We start from the raw sequence: 21338 nt of genomic DNA, 5'->3' as shown, positions 1-21338 counted from the left end.
TTGTCAATGATTTCTTCAGTATAACACCCAAGCCACAGGCAACAAAAGAAAAAATAGATATATTGGACCTCATGAAAATTAAACACATTTTTTGCATCAAATGACACTTTCAGCAGAGTAAAAAAGGTTATGCACAGAATGTGGGGAAAATATTTGAAAAGCACATATCTGGTATGGTTTAACATTCAGGGTTCATAGAGAAACCTAAATATTCCACAACAACAACAAAAAAATTAACAACCCCGTTCAAAAACGGGCAAAGGACTTGAACAGACATTTCTCCAAAGAAAACATACAAGCACAATGAGCCCACAAAAAGATGCTCAAAATCATGAAAACCATGGCCAAAAAAAAAAGGAAACAAATGGGACTACATCAAACTTAAAAATTTCTGTGCAACAGAGGATACAATTACGAGTGAAAAGGCAACCAGATACAGTGGCTCACACCTGTAACCCTAACACTTTGGGAGGCCAAGGCAGACAGATCACTTGAGCCTAGGAGTTCAAGACCACCTTGGGTAACATGGTGAAACCTCATCTCTACAGAAAAATATAAAAATTAGCCAGATGTGGTGGCATGTGTCTATGGTTCCACCTATTTGAGAGGCTGAGGTGGGAGAATCCCTTAAGCCAGGGAGGTTGAGGCTGCAGTGAGCCACATTCATGCCATTGTACTCCAGGGGTCATAGAGCAAGACTCTGTCTAAAAAAAGAAAAAGAGTGAAAAGGCAACCTGCAGAATAGGAAAAAATACTTGCAAATCACATATCTGAAAAGGACTTACTACCCAGAATATGGTTTTTTTTTTTTGGTTTTTTTTGAGACGGAGTTTCGCTCTTGTTACCCAGGCTGGACTGCAATGGCACGATCTTGGCTCACCGCAACCTCTGCCTCCTGGGTTCAGGCAATTATCTTGCCTCAGCCTCCTGAGTAGCTGGGATTACAGGCATGCACCACCATGCCCAGCTAATTTTTTGTATTTTTAGTAGAGATGGGGTTTCACCATGTTGACCAGGATGGTCTTGATGTCTTGATCTCGTGATCCACCCGCCTGAGCCTCCCAAAGTGCTGGGATTACAGGCGTAAACCACCATGCCCAGCCCCAGAATATGTTTTTTATTTTTTATTTTTTTTATTTTTTTTATTTTTTTAGAGGAAGAAAGAGAAAGAGGAAGAAGGAGAGAGGATGGGGGTATTGCTTTATTGCCCGGGCTAGAATGCAGTCTAAATATGGGTATGCCTATAATTGTCCTTAATAATGGAGACATGAAAGAAAATGAGGGAAGAGAATAGCAAACAAGGAGCCAACCAAGATTTCTTTTAAACTTCTAAGTTGATATGATGTGGTACTGATAAGAGTGTATGTTTTGTATATTTAAAGTGCAGAGTTCTATAAATATTAATTACATTTACTTGTTCCAGATCTGAGTTCAAGTCCTGAATATCGTTGTTAATTTTCTGTCTCATTGATCTGTCTAATATTAATGTTGAAGTCTCCCACTATTATTATGTGGGAGTCTAAGTCTCTTTATAAGTCTTGTATGTCTGCGTATTCCTGTATTGGGTGCGTATATATTTAGGATCTTTAGCTCTTCTTGTTGTTGCATTGATCCTTTTATCATTATATAATGTCCTTCTTTGCTTCTTTTGATCTTTGTTGCTTAATTGTAACTTCTGCTTTTTATTTATTTATTTTAGCTCTCTGTTTGGTTGGTAAATCTTTCTCCATCCCTTGTTTGGAGTCTTTGTGTATCCTCGAATGTGAGATGGATCTGGATGCAGCATACTGATGGGTTTTAGTTTTTTATTCAAATTGCCTGTCTTTGGATTGGGGGATTTAGTCAATTTAAATTTAGAATTAATAATAATATATGTGAGTTTAATACTGCCATTAGCTGGCTATTTTGTCCATTAGTTGATGTAAATTCTTCATTATATTGATGCTCTTTTTGATAATTTTTTTAGAAAGGCTGATACTGTTTGTTCCTTTCATATGTGTAGTGGTTCTTTCAGAAGCTCTTGTAAAGCAGGCCTGGTGGTGATGAAATCTCTGAGTGCTTGCTTATTCACAAAAAACTTTATTTTTCCTTCACATGTGAAGCTTAGTTTGGCTGGATGTGAAATTCTGGGTTGAAAGTTCTTTTCTTTAAGGATGTTGAATATTGGCCCCCACTCTCTTCTGGCTTGTAGGGTTTCTGCTGAGAGATCTGCTGTAAGTCTGATAGGCTTCCCTTTGTGGGTAACCTGACCTTTCTCTCTGGCTGCCCTTAGTATTTTCTCCTTCATTTCAACCCTGGTGAATCTGACGATTATGTGCCTTGGAGTTGCTCTTCTTGAGGAATATCTCTGTGGTGTTCTCTGTATTACCTGGAGTTGAATATTATCCTGCCTTACTAGGCTGGGAAAATTTTCCTGAATAATGTCCTGAAGCGTATTTTCCAGCTTGGATTCATTCTCTGCGTCACATTCAGGTACACCTATCAAGCGTAGATTAGGTCTTTTCACATAGTCCCATATTTCTTGGAGACTTTGCTCGTTCCTTTGTATCCTTTTTTCTCTAATCTTGTCTTCTTGTTTTATTTCATTGAGTTGGTCTTCGACCTCTGATATCCTTTCTTCTGCTTGATCAATTCGGCTGTTAAAACTTGTGCATACTTCACGAAGTTCTCCTATTGTGTTTTTCAGCTCCATCAATTCACTTATATTCCTCTCTAAATTGTGTATTCTTGTTAACATTTCGTCAAATCTTTTTTCAAAGTTCTTAGTTGCTTTAGATTGGGTTAAAACAAGTTCTTTTAATTCACAGAAGTTTCTCATTATCCACATTTTGAAGCCTGCTTCTGTAATTGGAACACACTCGTTCTCCATCAAGCCTTGTTCCGTTGCTGATGAGGAACTGTGATCCCCCGCTGAGGGAGAGGCGTTCTGATGTTTTTTAAATTCATACAATTCAACAGCAAAGAGCAAATACCGTCATTTTTAAAACGAGTAAAGGACTTGAATAGACATTTTTCCAAGAAGAGATACAATGGCCAACAAACATATGTAAAGATGCTCAACATCACTAATCATCAGAGAAATGCAAATTAAAACTACAAAGAGTTACCACCTCATATCCATTAGGGTGGATACTATCAACAATTTAAAAACAGACTCAACTATAGATGGCCTATAGTTGGGTCTGTTAGTCTAAAGACTAACTTCACATCTAAGGACACACATAGAATGAAAGTGAAAGGCTAGAAAAACATATTTCATGCAAATGGAAACCAAAGAGAGCAAGGGTACCTATACTTAGATAAAACAGACTAAGTAAAAAACTGTAAAACAAGACAAAGAACATCATTATATAATGATAAAGAATCAATTTATCCAGACAATATAACAACTGTAAATATACAGTTGACCCTTGAACAACACAAGTTTGAACTGCATGGGTCCATTTAAATGCAGATTTTTTTCTAGCCACATGAGGACTGAAAATACAGTATTCACAGGATGGGATGGAGGGCCAACTTTTCATATACATAGGTTACGCAGGGCAACTGTGGGACTTGAATGGTGCAGCTTTTACACAGTGTTATACACAGAGGTCCTGGAAGCAATCCCACACCAAAGGACAACCGTAAATACACCCAACATCAAAGCACCTAGAAATATAAGGCAAATATTAACACATCTGAAGAGAGAGAGATCACAATACAATAATAGGGGACTTCAGGCCTGGTGTGGTGGCTCATACCTTTAATCCCAGCACTTTTGAAGGCTGAGGCAGGCAGATCACTGGATGTCAGGGGTTCAAGACCAGCCTGGCCAACATAGCAAAACCACATCTTTACTAAAAATACAAAACTTAGCCAGGCATGGTGGTGCGCGGCTGTAATCCCAGCTACTCAGGAGGCTGAGGCACGAGAATTGCTTGAACCTAGGAGGCAGAGGTTACAGTGAGCTAAGACCACACCACTGCCCTCCAGCCGGGACAACAGGGAAACAGTAAAACTCTGTCTCCACCAAGAAAAAATAAAAGGATTATCCATTATGATCAAGTGGGATTTATCCCTGGGATGCAAGGATGGTTCAACATACACAAATCAATAAATGTGATATACCACATTAACAGAAGGAAAGACAAAAGCCATATGATCATCTCAATTGATGAAGAAAGGTATTCAACAAAATTCAAAATCCTTTTTTGTTTGTTTACTTTTTAAAGTTCAACATCCTTTCATGATTAAAAACTCTCAATAAACTAGGCATAGAAGGAATGAACTCAACACAATAAGGGTCATATAAGACAAGTCCACAGCTAATGTCATATTGAATAGTGAAAGTTGAAAGCTTTTTTCCTAAGATTAGTAATAAGACAAGGATGCTTATTCTGGACACTTCTATTCAACAGAGTATTGGAAGTCCTAGCCAGAGCAATTAGGCAAGAGAAAGAAATAAAAGTTGTCCTAATCAGAAAGGAATAAGTTAAATTGTCTGTTTGTTGATAACATGATCTTTAGATAGACAACAGTAAAGACTCACCAAAAAACTGTTAGAACTGATAAACATATTCAGTAGAGTTGCCAGATACAAAATCAACATGCATTTGCTTGTCTGTTAGTATTTTTTTAAAAAACAACATGCAAAAATCAGTAATGTCTGTATACACTAACAACAAACTATCAAAAAAATGAAGAAAACCATCTCATTTACAATAGCTATTTTAAAATACTTAGGAATAGGCTGGGTGTGGTGGTTCTTGCCTGTAATCCCAGCACTTTGGGAGGCTGAGGTGGGTGGATTGCCTGAGCTCAGGAGTTCGAGACTGCCCTGAAACCCCATCTCTACTAAAATACAAAAAATTAGCCAGGTGTGGTGGTGCGCACCTGTAGTCCCAGCTACTTGGGAGGCTGAGGCACAAGAATCACTTGAGCCCAGGAGGTGGAAGTTGCAGTAAGCCAAGATCGTGCCACTCCAGCTTGGGCTACAGAGTGAGACTCCATCTCAAAAAAAAAAAAAAAAAAAAAAAAAAAAAAAAAAAAAATCCATAGGAATTAATGTAATCAAGAAAATGAAAGATCTGTACACTGAGAACTATAAAACATTGATGAAAGAAACTGAAGAGGACACACACAAAACATGAAAAGATACACTGTGTCCATGGATTGGAAGAATATTAAAATGCCCATACTACCCAAAATGATCTACAGATTCACTGCAATCTCTATCAAAACACTAATGACATTCTTCAGAAAAAAAAGAAAAAACGACTCTGAAATTCCTAGGGAACCACGAAAGATCCCAAATAGGCAAAGCAATCTGGAGCAAAAAGAACAAGACTAGAGGTATCATGCTCAGTCTCCAAAATATACTACAAAGCTGTATTAGCCAAAATAGCATGATACTGCCAAAAAACAGACATACAGACTAATGGAACAAAATTTAAAACCCAGAAACAAATTCATGTATTTACAGTCCACTAATTTTCAACAAAGATCCCAAGAAAATACACTGGGGAAAGGACAGCCTACTCAATAAATGCTGCTGGAAAAACTGGATATTCACATACAGAATGAAATTAGACCTTCCTTTAACACCACATGTAAAAATCAAATAGAAGTGGATTAAAGACAAACATAAGACCTGAAACTGTAAAACTACTAGAAGAAAGCGTAGGGGAAAAGCTTCATGATATCGGTCTGGGCAAAAAGTTTTTGGACATGACCCCAAAATCTCAGGTGACAAAAGCAAAAATTGACAAATTAGGATTACATCAAACTGAAACTCTTCTACACAGCAAAGGAAACAATCAGTACAGTGAAGACACAACTTACAAAGTGAGAGAATACATTTGCAAACCATGTATCTGAGAAGGGGTTATGATCTAAAATGTATATAAGAAACTCAAGCAACTCAGTTGGAAAAAAACAAATAACTAAGGTTTCAAAATGATCAAAGGACGTGAATAGACATTTCCCAAAAGACATACAAATGGCCAACAGGAATATGAAAAAGTGCTCAACTGCACTAATCACCAGAGAAACGCAATTCAAAACAATGAGCCATCACCTCCCTCTTGTTAGAATGGCTAATACAAAAAAGAAGAAAGATGACAAGTATTGGAAAAGATGTTGTGAAAAGGAAACCCTTGCACATTACTGATGGAAATGTAAATTGGTACAACCATTATGGAAAACACTATGGTGATTCCTCAAAAATTTAAAAGTAGAACTATCATATGATCCAGCAATACCACTACTGGGTATATATCCAAGGGAAATGAAATCAGTATGTTGAAGAGATATTCACACTCCCATGTTCATTATAGCATTATTCATAATAGGCAAGATATAAAACCAATATAAGTGTCCATCAGCAGATGAACAGATAAAGAAAATATGGCACATATACATAATGGAGTACCATTCATCCTTTAAAAAGAAGGGAATCCTGTCATTTGTGACAACATGAACAAACCTGGAGGATATTATGTCAACTGAAATAAGCCAGGTACAGAAAGACAAATACCACATGATCTCACTTATATATGGAGTATAAAATAGTTGAACTCATATAAATAGAGAATAAAATGATGGTTACCAGAGGCTGGGGGGTGAGGAGATTGGAAAGATGTTGGTCAAAGGACACAAAATTTATTAGACAGGAGAAACAATTCAAGAGATCTATTGTACATCATACTAACTACAGTTACTAACAATATATTGTATATTTGAAAACTGCTTAAAGAATAGATTAAGTGGTATTATCACAAAAAAGGGAGGTATATGAGGCAATGCATATGTTCAATAGGTTAATTTAGCCATTCCATAATGTGTATATATATATCAAAACATCATGTTGTATACCATATATACAATTTTTACCTATCAATTAAAACACATTTTTTAAAAAAATTAAAAAAAATAAGTGTTGGCAACAACATGGAGAAATAGAACCTTCATGTAGGATTACTGAGAATGCAAAACGGTGCAGCCACTGGAGAAAACAATATGGCAGTTCCTTAAATAATTAAAAATAGAATTACCATATGATCTAGCAATTCCACTTCTGGTTATACACCCAATTGAATTGAAAGCAAAGTCCTGAAGAGGTATTTATTCACTCATGTTCGTAGCAGTATTATCACAATAGCAAGCAAAGTACAAGCAACCCAAATGTCTAGTGATGAATGGATGGACAAAATGTGTTGTATACACACAATGGAATGTTGTTCAGCCATAAGAAGGAAGTTCTGAAACATGCTACAATATAAACATTTAAGACATTGTGAGTGTGGTGCAGTGGCTTGTGCCTGTGATCCCAGCACTTTGGGAGGTCAATGCAGGAGAATTGCTTGAATCTGGGAGGCAGAGATGGCAGTGAGCCAAGATCGCACCATTGCACCCCAGCTGGGGCAACAAAAGTGAAACTATGTCTCACAAAAAAAAAAAAAAAAAAAAAAAAGAAGACATCGTGCAGGGTGATGTACACAGGGAGATGTGCTATATGATTCCACTTACTTGGGATGCCTACAGTAATCAGATTCATGAAGAACAGAGGGTACTGGTGGTGATCAGAGGCTGAGGAAGGGAAGAATAGGGAGTTTTCATTTAATTGGAATAGAGTTTCAATTTTCGAGATGAAAAGACTTCTAGAGATGAAGAGTAGTGATAGTTGCACAATATAAATGTACTCAATACAACTGAACTGTACACTTAAAATGGTTAAGATGATAAATTTTATGTGTATTTTACCATAGCTTTTAAAATTTTTAAATTATATAATGGAAACTGTATGATAATTGAAAAAATGTTCCCCATTCTTCCTTATTTTTTTTTCTTTGAGACAAAATCTTGCTCTATTGCCAGTTTGGAGTGTAGTGGCACAATCTCAGCTCACTGCAACCTCTGCCTCCCGGGTTCAAACTATTCCCCTGCCTCAGCTTCCCAAGTAGCTGGACTACAGGCACACTCCACCATGCCCAGCTAATTTTTTGTATTTTTTTAGTAGAGATGGGGTTTCACCATGTTGGCCAGGATGGTCTTGATCGCCTGACCTCATGATTCTCCCACCTTGGCCTCCCAAAGTGTTGGGATTACAGATGTGAGCCACCACACTCAGCCTCCATTTTATGTATATGAAATAAGCATCACATAGGTGGAATCACATGGTGTTTTTCTTCCTGTAACTGACTTGTTTCACTTGGCACAGTATTCCCTAGGTTTATCCATATTGTCACAGATAGCAGAATTTCCTTCTTTTTTAAAGTTGTGTAGTATTCCATCATGTGTACATACCATTTTCTTCATCCATTTTTCTGTATGCAAGATGAATAAATTCCAGATATCTGCTGTGCAATATAGTACCTACAGTTAACAATAAGGTATTGTGTACTTTAAAATACGTTAAGAGAATACATGTTATCTTTTTTTTTTTTTTAAGACAGAGTCTTGCTCTGTCACCAGGCTGGAGGGCAATGGCATGATCTCGGCTCATTGTAACCTCTGCCTCCTGGTTTCAAGCGATTCTCCTGCCTCTGCCTCCCAAGTAGCTGGGACTACAGGTGCAGGTCACCACACCCAGCTAATATTTTTGTATTTTTAATAGAGACGGGGTTTCACCATGTTGGCCAAGATGGTCTCAGTCACTTGACCTCGTAATCTGCCCGTCTTGGCCTCTCAAAGTGCTGGGATTACTAGCGTGAACCACAGCGCCCAGCCAATACATGTTATCTTAAGTGTATTGAACACAAGCAGACCAGGTGCAGTGGCTCACACCTGTAATCACAGCACTTTGGGAGGCCAAGGTAGGAGGATCACTCGAGTCTAGGATATCAAGACCAGCCTGAGCAACATAGTAGAACTCAACTCTACAAAAACCACAAAAGAATTGCCAGGGTGTAGGCCGGGTGCCTATAATCTCAGCTACTCGGGCAGCTGAGGCAGGAGAATCGCTTGAACCAGGGAGGTGGAAGTTGCAGTGAGCTGAGATTGCGCCGTTGTACTCCAGCCTGGGCAACAAGAGCGAAACTCTGTCTCAAAAAAAAAACAAAACAAAATGAAACAAAAGAATGGTGGCACATGCCTGTAGTCTCAGCTACCCAGGAAGCTGAAGTGGGTGCATCATTTGAGCCTGGGAGGTCAAGGCTGCAGTGAGCTGAGGTCACACCACTGCACTCCAGCCTGGGTGACAGAGTAAGACTGTTTAAAAAAAGCAAATTTTTGGAGGTAATGGACAAGTTTAGCATCTTGGTTGGAGAGATGGTCTCATGAGTGTATGCACATGTCCAAACTTGCCAAGATGTATACTCATCAAGACATATAAATCAAATGTGTGCTATTTTTTGTGTATCAATTAGCTAAAAAAAAAAAAAAAGGAAAAAGGAAAAAGGGTGTAAAAGGGTCCTAAGACCAAAGCACTTGAGAACAGCTGATACAGAATATCCATTTCTGCCCCCTGGGTTTTAGGCCCAGTTTCCAGCACACCTTCCCCTCCCATGCTTCTCCACGGAATACAGAATCATAAAATCCTAAAAACAAAATCAAAATAAAAACTTAACTGGAAAAGGGATAAGACAGCAAGCACACCAAGCTAGAGAGAAAATAAGATCCCCCTTTATTTTCAAAATAATTTTCCTTTAAGGGCAGGGCCTGATAAGTAGTCCCACCAGGCTAGGCTGGTTTCATCCACAACCCCTCCCTGCTGCCACCTGTGGGAGAAGAAAGAGGGTGGCAAGGGCCTGAGCAGGAGTTCAGGTGTCTTGTCTTCACATTCTGAAATCTGATGTGCTGCAACAGCCGATTAGGCAAGGCAGATGGGGATATTTTTTATTAGTCACGATTTGCAGGGGAGGGAAGACAGGTCTGTGCCTTGCTTAATACTAGTAAATAAAAGACAGGGCTGAGAGCAGGACAACCTCCTGGCTGCAGTCCAGAGTTCCCTCCATTGGGCACCCTTGCAGTGCAGTAGACACCTCTCTAAGCTGCCTCTCTTCTCCACTCAAGCCCAGAGGTACACCATTAAAAGATGCACTGTAGCCGGGCGCGGTGGCTCAAGCCTGTAATCCCAGCACTTTGGGAGGCTGAGGCAGGTAGATAACGAGGTCAGGAGATTGAGACCATCCTGGTCAACACGATGAAACCCCGTCTCTACTAAAAATACAAAAAATTAGCTGGGCATGGTGGCGCATGCCTGTAATCCCAGCTACTCAGGAGGCTGAGGCAGGAGAATTGCCTGAACCCAGGAGGCGGAGGTTGTGGTGAGCCGAGATCGCGCCATTGCACTCCAGCCTGGGTAACAAGAGCGAAACTCCGTCTCAAAAAAAAAAAAAAAAAAAAAAAAAAAAAGATGCACTGTTGGCCGGGTACAGTGGTGCACACCTGCAATCCCAGCTACTTGGGAGGCTGAGACACAAGAATCACTTGAACCCAGGAGGCAGAGGATACAGTGAGCCAAGAATGCATCACTGCACTCCAGAGCCTGGGCAATAGAGCAAGACTCTGTCTCAAAAAAAAAAAAAAAGATACAGTGTTGTACTTGCTAATAAAGTATTTTCTTGCAGTTATAAGCCACGTAGATTTCTTTTTTTTTTTAATCCTTTTTTCTATTCTTTTGGGTTGTTGGTCTTTTTATAATAGTTTGTAAGAGAAAGTGATCCACTGTATTACTTTTCAATTGCAAAATGGGTTTTTTAATAATTAGAAAGAAAAAGTTAATGAAATAGAAGACAGGCCGGGAGCGGTGGCTCACGCCTGTAATCACAGCACTTTGGGAGGCCGAGGCGGGTGGATTACGAGGTCAAGAGATCGAGACCATCCTGGCCAACACGGTGAAACCTCATCTCTACTAAAAGTACAAAATATTACTCGGGCATGGTCGTCCGTGCCTGTAGTCCCAGCTACTCGGGAGGCTTAGGCAGTAGAATTGCTTGAAACCGAAAAACGGAAGTTGTAATGAGCCGGGATCGCGCCACTGCATTCCAGCCTGGCGATGGAGTGAGACTCTGTCTGAAAAAAAAAGAAGACAAACAATAGAGATGACAAAATGGGTTCTAAAAGACAAGACAGACCACTAATAAAACATGATTTAAAAAAAAAAAAAAAAAAAAAAAAGGCTAAGGCCAGGCACAGTAGCTCACGCTGTAATCCTAGCACTTTGGGAGGCAAAGACAGGAGGACTGCTTGAGGCCAAGAATTCAAGACCAACTTGGCCAACATAGCAAAACTCTGTCTCTATTTAAAAAAAGAAAATAAGGCTGAAGCACTAAATAAGTAATATTGGGATAAAAAAAAATGGAAGATAAAATCAAGCTTTAAAATAGAGTAAGACTATGAAAAAATTCTTTCAATAATTTTAAAACTTTGAGAAAAAAATTAAAATTACCAAAATTGACTGGAAGAGAAGTAATAGTTTGGGTAATACTTAATAGTAGCAGCAGAAGTTATATACTAGGATCTCCTCATAAAGTGCAAACCCGTCAAGGTAGTCAGTACTAGTAAGTCGTTCAGTTGCAGTCTTCTGTGACAAAAAAGATGAGTCTTTGGAGCCTGGGCCTGTCAGTCTGGTTTGGAAGGAAAGAAGATACTGAGAGAACAGAGAGGGGCTGGTACTGCCCCATGGAGTCAGATTACTCCAGGGCTGGGCCAGGATGTCAAGAAATCTCCTACTTGCTTCCCCAAGGGGCAGCACCCCTGTCAATCTGGCTCAGCCCCAAGGCTGCTCTGCCCACAATCCCCTCCTCACTAACCCCCTTCCTCCTTCCCTCCTCTCCTCACTCCATCAACCTCTTTCTCAATCCTCTTATTTTCTTCCCCTTCCTCCCCCCACCTCCCCTGTTTTCTGTTGGAAGACAGTTGTTCCTCCAAGTGTGACTGGTGTCATCGGGTGCCACACCACTTCTCCCCACATCTTGCCCCCTTTCCCACTCCCACCTCCTGACACTTCCAGACAGAGGAATTGCAGCAAATAGGTGGAGTCCTAAGGCCTAACCCTCAGCCTCTCTTGGCCCATTCCCCAAACTCATTCCAAAGTCTGATCTCATGGGCAGAGAAGAGGTTTAAGAGGGGAAGGTATGCAGTAAAGGGTGACAGATGTCATAGTTCTAAGCCCTGGTCCTAGAATTAATGCAAAAGAGCCACCTTTTGAACCTTGCACTGTCTGTAGCTCAAATAAATGTCCCACATATATAAACACTACTGTGTCTCAAGTTTGTCAATGTAATTGGATGTATAAAAATTAATATATTTAAATTTGTTATTCTTTTTATACCAGCTTATAACCACTTGTATTATCTCAACAGATACTAGACAGACACTAGAAGCACCACCATTATAACATGCATACATGCATGAATGTGTGTGTGTTGTGGATTAGAAATGCATACAGAAAGAAAAAAAATGGAGTGAGACATGGTGGCTGAGGCAGGAGAACCACTTGATCCTAGGAGTTCAAGGCCAGCCTGGACAACACAGCAAGAACCCATCTCCAAAGAAACAAAGGTGGAGGGAGAGGAGAGGAGAGGAGAGAAGAGGAGAGGAGAGGAGAGAGACAGAGAGAGAGAGAGAGAGAGAGAGAGAGAGAAGAAGAAGGAGGAGAAGAAGGAGGAGGAGGAGGAGGAGGAGGAGGAAGGAGGAAGAGGAGGAGGAAGGAGGAAGAGGAGGAAGGAGGAAGAGGAGGAAGAAGAAGAGGAGAAAAGAAAAGGATGGAGATGACCAGTGTACCCAACATTGCTGTGGTCAAGTCTTTGATGTCTCTTTATGATCCTATCCATGGAGTGGGAGGGAAGAAGGCCACAACAGAGAGTTGGGTTTATGCAGAAAGGATGCCTTTGTTGATTGTGCCAATGATTTACTCCTGGACTGATGCTAGCCCTTAGCAGCCCCTCAGGCAGGTGCTTTGGTAAACCACCTATCTTGCTCAAAGCCTGGAAGGTAGGGTGAGATCTGGAGAGCAGATACTCTCTGTGACCTCCAGCTTCTGCTGACATTGATGGTCTGGAGTAGCCTGAGTATCCAAATACACAAAAACTCATGATGCAATGGCTGTGACCATACCAAAGGGTAGGACTTTGACCAGGCATGTCCAAGTGCATTAATGCACACAATGAGTTTAAAGAATTAAAAGATTAACCATACCAGATGTTTGTGTTTCTTACCAAAGTCAGCCTGTGGTGAGAATATGGACTGGAACCTAGCATCAGAGAACTAAAAACCTATAAGGATGAGAAAGAGGTGCCATATCATGGGCACTTCCCAATCTTCCTCTAAGATCTAGAACAAGGGCCAAGCACCACGTGGCTCACACCTGTAATCCCAGCACTTTAGGAGGCCAAGGCAGGTGGATGACCTGAAGTCAGAAGTTTAAGACCAGCTTGACTAACATGGTGAAATCTTGTGTCTACTAAAAATACAAAAATTAGCCAGTCTTGTTAGAGCATGCCTGTAATCCCAGCTACTTGGAAGGCTGAGTCAGGAGAATCACTTGAACCCGGGAGATGGAGGTTGCAGTGAGCTAAGATCATGCCACTGCACTTCAGCCTGGGCAACAAGAGTGAAACTTTGTCTCAAAAAAAAAACCAAAAAAAACAAAACACACACACACACACACACACACACACACACACACACACACACATATATGGAACAAGCAAAAGATGCTTACTCTCACTACCTTTATTTAACATAGTCCTGGAAGTCCTAGCCAGAGCAATCAGAAAAGAGAAAGAAATCAAGGGCATCCAGATTGGAAAGGAAGAAGTCAAATTATCCTGTTTGCAGACAACATGAAAACCTAAAGACTCCACCAAAAAACTGTTAGAAGTCAATAAACAAATTCAGTAAAGTTGCAGGATATGAAATCAACATACAAAAATCAGTAGCATTTCTATACAACAGCAAAAAATTGGAAAAATAAATCAAGAAGAAATTCCATTGACAATAGTGAAAAAAAAAAAATACTTAGGTACAAATTTAACCAAAGTAAAAAATCTACCATTAAAACTATAAAACACTGAGAAAGAAATTTAAGAGGAAACAAAAAATGAAAAGATATCTCATGCTTATAGATTGGAAAAATTTTATGCTGTTAAAATGCCGATATTACCCAAAGCAATCTACAGATTCAATGCAATCTCTATCAAAATACCAATAACATTCTTCACAGAAATAGAAAATAACATCCCTAACATTCCTAGGGAACCACAAAAGACCCAAAATAGCCAAAGCAATCCTGAGCAAAAAGAACAAAACTAGAAGCCTCACAGTACCTGACTTCAAAACACACTACAAAGCTATAGTAGGCCAGGCGTGGTGGCTCACACCTGTAATCCCAGCACTTTGGGAGGCTGAGACAGGAGGACTGCTTGCATCCGGGATTTTGAGACCAGCTGGGCCACATAGTGAGACCCTGTCTCTGCAAAAATTTTAAAAATTAGCGGGGTGTGATGATGCACAACCTTAGTCCCAGCTACGCAGGAGGCTCAGGTGGGAGGACCACTTGAGCCTGGGAGGTCCAGGCTGTAGTAAGCCAAGATTGTGCCACTGCACACTCAGCCTGGGTGACACGGCAAGACCCTGTCTCAAAAAAAAAAAAAAAAAAAAAAGACAGAGGGCAGGAGGATGTAAATTAGTATAGCCACTGTGGAAAATAGAATGAAAATTCCTCAAAAAATTAAAAATATATCTACCATATGATCCAGTAATCCTACTGCTAGGTATAATACATACAAAAGAAAGGAAATCAGTACATTGAAGAGATAGCTGCACTCCCATGTTTACTGAAGCAGTAGTCACAATAACCAAGATATGGAATCAACCTGAGAGTCTATCAACAGAAGAATCGATTAAAATGTGGTATATATACAAACATAGCCATAAAAAAGAATGAAATTCTGTCATTTGCAGTAACATGGATAAAACCAAAGCCATTATGTTAACTGAAATAAACCAAGCACAGAAAGACAGATATTGCATGTTCTTACTCATATATGGGAACTAAAAAAGGTGATCCTATGGAAATATAGAGTAGAATGGTAGTTACCACAGGCTGGGAAGGGTGGAAGAGAGAATGATGAGAGGTTGGTTAATGGTTACAAAAATACAGTTACATAAAAGGTGTAAGTTCTAGTATTCAATAGCACACAAGGGTGGCTGTAGTTAATAATTTGTTGTATGTTTCAAGATAGAAGATTTAGAATGTTACCAACACAAAGGAATGACGACTGTTTGGGATGATAGATATGCTAATTAGCCTGATTTGGTCATTATACATTGTATCAAAATATCACATGTACCCCCTAAGTATGTATAATTATTATGTATCAAAAAAATAAAAAAAGAAAAAAGAAAACCCTACAGGATAAGAAAGAGATGCCACCTCATGGGCACTTCTGAGTCCAGGGTACTATGATTAAAGGTCTCTAAGGAAGGTCCTCAGATCCTCCATCACAGCTAGTGAAATGATGCCTAAATTCAGTAATTAGAGCTCTCACTTCCTTTCACTGCAATTCCACTAGGTTGGGCTGCACTGGGTGAGGCTGGGTGGAGCTAGAATCAGTATTATTATGAGCTGTTGGCACTCTTTTCCACCCCAGTATAGATGAAGATACTGAGAACGAGTGTGATGGGGCAGGTGTGGAAATAGTTGGAAGTAATGACAAGGAGACAACGTTCTACTATTTCCCACAACTGATTCATTTCAGGTCTCTCTCCCAAAAACCCCACTTAACTTATTTGTGTTGGGTCTTTGGAAATCAGTGAGCACCTTCTTCAAAGTACTCACCCCTCCATGCCACCTGATACCTAGGAAATAAGGTACTTTGTGCATGGGCTCTCTGCAGGCTCAAGGGCTATAAATCATGAAGTGATTAACTCAAAACCTTCCTCCTTGGGTGCCTCTGGAAGTGACATAGTAGGAAGCCTGGTGTTGTGGTTTGAATGCATCCACCAAAGTACATGTGTTGGAAACTTAATCCCCAATGCATCAGTATTAAGAGGTAGGATCTTTAAGAGGTGATTAGGTCATGAGGGCTGTGCTCTCACAAATAGATTCATATCATAGTCACAAGACTGGGTTCCTGATAAAAGGATAAGTCTGGCCCCCTTCCTCTCTTGCTCATGCATACTTTCTTGCCCTTCTACATTCCACCATGGGATGATGATGCAGCATGAAGACCTTCACTAGATGCTCTAATCTCTTGACCTGGGACTTCCCAGTCTTCAGAATCATGAGCCAAATAAATATCTGTTCTTTACAAATTACCCAATCTCCAGCCAGTATTCTGTTACAGCAGGACAAAATGGACTTAGACACCCGGTGGGTTTTTTTGTTTGTTTGTTTGTTTTTTGTTTTTTTTTTTTTTTTTTTTGAGACAGAGTCTCTGTTTTGTTGCCCAGGTTGGAATGCAGTGGTACGATCTTGGCCCACTGCAACATTCACCTCCCAGGCTCAAGCAATTCTAACGGCTCAACTTCCCAACTAGTTGGGACTACAGGTACATACCACCACACCTGGCTATTTTTTGCATTTTTAGTAGAGACAGGGTTTCACTATGTTGACCAGACTGATCTCGAACTCCTAAGGTCAAGTGATTCACCCACCTCCCAAAGTGCTGGGATTACAGGTGTAAACCAACACACCTGACCTCACCTGGTGTGTTTTGATGTGATCTGTGGGTCCTTAGAAATTCTCCTTCCAGGCCAGGCATAGTGGCTCACGCCTGTAATCCCAGCACTTTGGGAGGTCGAGGAGGGCAGATCACCTGAGGTCAGAAGTTCAAGACCAGCCTGGCTAACATGATGAAACTCCGTCTCTACTAAAACTACAAAAGTTAACTGGGCGTGGTGGCATGGGCCTGTAGTCCCAGCTACTCAGGAGGCTGACGCCTTGAACTCAGGAGGAGGAAGTTGCAATGAGCTGAGATCATGCCACTGCACTCCAGCCTGGGCAATAGAGAGACTCCATCTCCAAAAATACGTAAATAAATAAAATAAATTCTCCTTCCAAAAATATCAACCCTGACACCTAAACATCTGCCACCAGAGAGTCTCTAAAGTTACTCAATGGGTCTCTGTTAAAATACAAATATCCTCAATTCAGTAGAGGATAGGGGACTGGTGTGATGTCATTCGAATATGAGCAAACCCGTTGTAGCCCTGGAATTTCTATATCTGGGGTCTGCAAGTGGCAATCCAGCAGGAAGAGGGTTGGGGGCAGGGAAGTGGAAGGGTAATTATATTGAGTATTTATTTGGAATGAATTTGGCCAAGGAACTGATAGAAATTTGAGATGCTAAGGACACATAAGCGACACCTTGACTACCATTCCAACAAGAGAAGCAAGCTAAGTGTGACGACATTGGCAATAAAAAAACAGGAGTCCTGGACTTAGTGGAGGACGTCAAATTCAACTCCCTCCCCTACTTAGCCACTGTGCTTGTCAGAAGCAGGTAAGCACATCAAGGTTGAGCTAAGAAATATCCACAAGGGGTCTTGCGTCCTCAGAATTCTCATCAAGGACCCCTCCCTAGAGGAGGCTGAGGAGGGAGTGCAGGCCCTTGGGCTACAAATGGTGGGAGAAGGGCACAGTGAATTGTGGGCTGTCTTATCCAATCACAAGAAGGGATCTCACTGCCTCTTGTCACATGACCTCTTTTTCTCCCTTCTCCTCTGGTCTCTTCTTCTCCGCCCCTCCCCTCCCTTTGCTCTGTTTTAAAGATTTGGTTAAAATAGATGCAAACTCTGGTCTTTTCTATTTTTAATACCTAGCCATTACATAATCCACACCATAATTGCTGACTTGAAAAACTATTGGCAACAGTAGAAAATGCCCAGAGTTTTAAACAGGAAAAGGATCATTACAGTACAAAAGCCTTTGGTAGTTTTACTGACTAGTAAACTGTCGGTAATCGTCACTTGCCAGTGGAAGTCACATGGACCGTGGGAAACACTCCCTCATCTCAGGGAAAGCAGGCTGGGGGAAGGGATGAAATGCAGCCTCAGCTGTGAGGAGGAGGTTGCTGGTGGAGGGGGTGTGCTGAGCTCTGAGTGGGGCTCAAACAAGGGAGGTCCCCCCAGAAAGTGCTGAAGGAGTGAGCTTCAGGTTACCCTCGGGCCACCTTTTACTGCTTTTGTTTCTTACTAGGGAGTGAGTGAAGTCTCCAGCAGCCCAGTCCTTTCCCTCATCAGTTTCCCAGCTTCCTACAGCCTCCAACACATACCTACAAGAGCCTGAGGGGTGGACTACTCCAGTTAAATAGGCGATTTAATAAAGACACAGAAGCAGAGAAGGCTGCCTGTCTATCACAAACACCCGACCCACTCCTCTGCAAGGCTTTCCAGACATTAGGCCAGAAACACTATTTAGTTCTTCAATAAAATGATCCAATGGAAGTTTAAGAACCAGTGGTTTGGTTCACAACCAAACAGAGATTAATCATCTAACTGAGAAAAAATTCTCTGTATGTGTATGTGTGTTAGGAGTGTGGGCAGTGTACAAGATGCAGAGGGGACAGGGACTATTTTCCCTGATTTTGCCACTTCTGCCACAATACTAACTCCAATAATCAAGGAGGATCCAAGTAACTTCGTGACTATTCATTCAATAAATGTATGCTGAATGCCACATATCAGACTAGGTGCTGGGGATGCAACAGTGAGCAAAATCACTGTGATCATAGAGCTGCTAGGTCAGTGAAGGAGAGAGACATTAATCAAAATATTACATAAATGTATCATTAAAATGATAATGAAGGGTTATGAGGGGAAGGTACAGGGCACTAGGAACATTTAGAACAGGCATAATGGATTGGGTCTGAGGGTCCCCAGATTATCCTAAGGACTTTAGGGTTCTTTTAAATCAGTATCCCTTCTTCTTCCCCTCACCGCACTCCTTTCTTGCTTCCTGTAATTAATATTTACTGTTGTTTTTCTACCAGGAGGATAATGCCGGGTTCTTCACATGGATGATCTTGTGTGATTCTCATGACAAACTTACAATTCAGCACTTTTAAGACAAAAGTTCCGTTGAGAAAGGCTGATCCACATTTTGTAATGAGAACTATATAAAATTTATGGCAATGATTAGTTAAAACTCTTCCGGCTGCAGGTGGCAAAATTCCAAATCAAATTTTCAAAAGGAGGGGTAAAAAAAGAGAAAACCTGGGCCTATGTAAATGAAATGTCCAGGGTTAGACTAGTTTAAGACACAGTTAGATCCAGGTGCTCCAAAGAAGTCATCTGGCCTCCATCTTGCTCCGTGTCACAGCTCAGCTTTCACCTATGTTGGCTTCATTCTCAGGCAGTGTTTCCCTTCGGGTGGCAAGACGGCCTGAAGCAGCATGAGGCCTACATTTTACAGGCTTGGGTCCTAGCTGGAAAATAAATGAGTTCACTTTCTTTTGTTTTTGTTTTTTTTTTTTAGAAATGGAGTTAGTTTTACCATGTTGGCCAGGCTGGTCTCAAACTCCTGACCTTAGGACCCCACCTCAGCCTCCCAAAATGCTGGGATTACAGGCGTAAGCCACCTTGCCTGGCTCACTTTCTTAATAGTTCCAACAGAAATCCAGAGAGTCGTAATTGGCCTGGATTTGGAACGATGCCCATGTCACCTGCTATTCTCTGACTGTCACAGTCCTGTGTCCTCCAAGGGATTTATCCCACCAAAATCTAGTCTCAGAATAAGGAAGGTGGTGGTCTCCCAAAGGAAAATCAAAGTGTTCTTACCTAAGAATGGAGACTGCATGCTGGGCAGTCAAAGCCCACTGATCTCTATTGTCCTCAAAGTTTGAAATTATAGTGGATTTTAAGACTATATGACAGATTCTTCTATCAACCAGGTCCTCCTCCCTAAGGAATGAGCAAAAGTGTTTGTTCAGTGTAGCACTAGTTGCATTCACTCTGGTCCTCCCTCAGCTGCTCAGACACCTTGGTTCAGGATACTGATTGTAGTCAATACTTGCTTAAGACAAAGTGTGGTGGCTCACAATTATAATCTCAGCACTTCAGGAGGCTAAACATGGGAGGATTGCTTGAGCACCAGAAGTTCTAGATCAGGCTGGGCAACCTGGTGAGACTTCATTTCTACAGGAGTCAAAAAAAAAAAAAAAAACAGTTGGTGGTGTGCACCTGTAGTCCCAGCTACTCAGGAGGCTGAGGCAGGAGTATTGCTTGAGCCCAGGAGGTTAAGGCTACAGTGAGCCATGACTGCACTACACTTCAGCCTGGGTGACAAAGTGAGATCCCATCTCAAAAAATTTTTTTTGCTTAGGCCCTTGCTCAGAGCAGTCTTCAAGTCCCAAGACTTTGTGTAAGACTTTTCCCATCGTTTTTACCCCTAATGATGTATGGTACTCAGTAATGGTATGGCTGAGAAGGCTGCAGCTCTCTGACTTTTTTAACTAGCATCCTCAGGTTCTGTGTAGCTCATAAGGAGGGAAGAGTATAACAAAGTCCTTTGTTGGGAAGTCTGCTGTTCCCCTTTGGAGTCCGAATAGAGAGAAGAATAACATAATGGTTCCTGAAGCATCCACAGAGCAGAATCTTGGGTACTACTGTTAAACACTGTATGAGTTACACAGCACTACAGCAATCAGATGTCAGCTACTACCACTCAATCCTTGGGCATGTTTTAAAACTGCCTGAAGCAGGGTCAGGCATGGTGGCTCATGCCTGTAATCCCAGCACTTTGGGAGGCCGAGACAGGCGAATCACCTGAGGTCGGGGGTTTGAGACCAATCTGACCAACATGGAGAAATCCCGTATCTACTAAAAATACAAAATTAGCCAGGCATGGTGGTGCATGCCTCTAATCCCAGCTACTCCGGAAATGCAGGCAAGAGAATCGCTTGAACCCAGAGGTTGCAGTGAACCGAGATTGTGCCATTGCACTCCAGCCTGGGTAACAAGAGTGAAACTCCATCTCAAAAAAAAAAAAAAAAAGAAAAGAAAACTGCCTAAACCTCCCTATCCCACATTCTATGAGAAGTTCAACAGCCTTCCCAAAATTTCTGCAAATCTCAGGAGCTAATACTCTTAATGCCCTTTGGCTCTGACTCCATTTCTTGCTGGACTTCTGATGTCACTCACATGTCACCTCCTGAGGCAGATCTCTTCCCCTGCTCTAAGGTGTCTCAGATATAGCACTCAGCCCCCTTTTCCATGGTCCATTGTATAGGGCTCAGCCCCTATTTTCCATGCTTTATCAAACAGGAAAAAAAAAAACACATACATACTCACTCAAAACATTGTGTGCCCATCAAACTTTCCTGAAGGCATGAAAAGACTGAGGGGTTATTACCACACTGCTTGGCCCCTTCGTCCTCTTCAAATGCTTCCCACACTGTGTTTGTGTGTTG

General features: G+C 41.1%; 1 protein-coding gene across 3 annotated transcripts in view; it reads right to left on the bottom strand.

Moving 5' to 3' along the window:
- The window catches only part of ASPRV1 (aspartic peptidase retroviral like 1), a 147637-nt gene that overhangs the window by 58787 nt on the left and 67512 nt on the right, over nucleotides 1–21338 (bottom strand). Inside the window, exon 4 of one of the 3 annotated variants that reach the window (XM_003922655.4) lies at nucleotides 4876–4992. The exons of the other annotated variants lie outside the window; for them this stretch is intronic. The gene's annotated coding sequence lies outside the window, so the exon portion shown is untranslated. The remainder of the gene's footprint in view (nucleotides 1–4875; nucleotides 4993–21338) is intronic. 3 annotated transcript variants of the gene reach the window in all.

The sequence above is a fragment of the Saimiri boliviensis genome, chromosome 1, assembly GCF_048565385.1.
Source record: "Saimiri boliviensis isolate mSaiBol1 chromosome 1, mSaiBol1.pri, whole genome shotgun sequence".
Lineage (NCBI taxonomy): Eukaryota > Metazoa > Chordata > Mammalia > Primates > Cebidae > Saimiri > Saimiri boliviensis.
The sequence above is the reverse complement of the archived record's forward strand: the minus strand, read 5'-3'. Positions and strand labels throughout refer to the sequence as shown.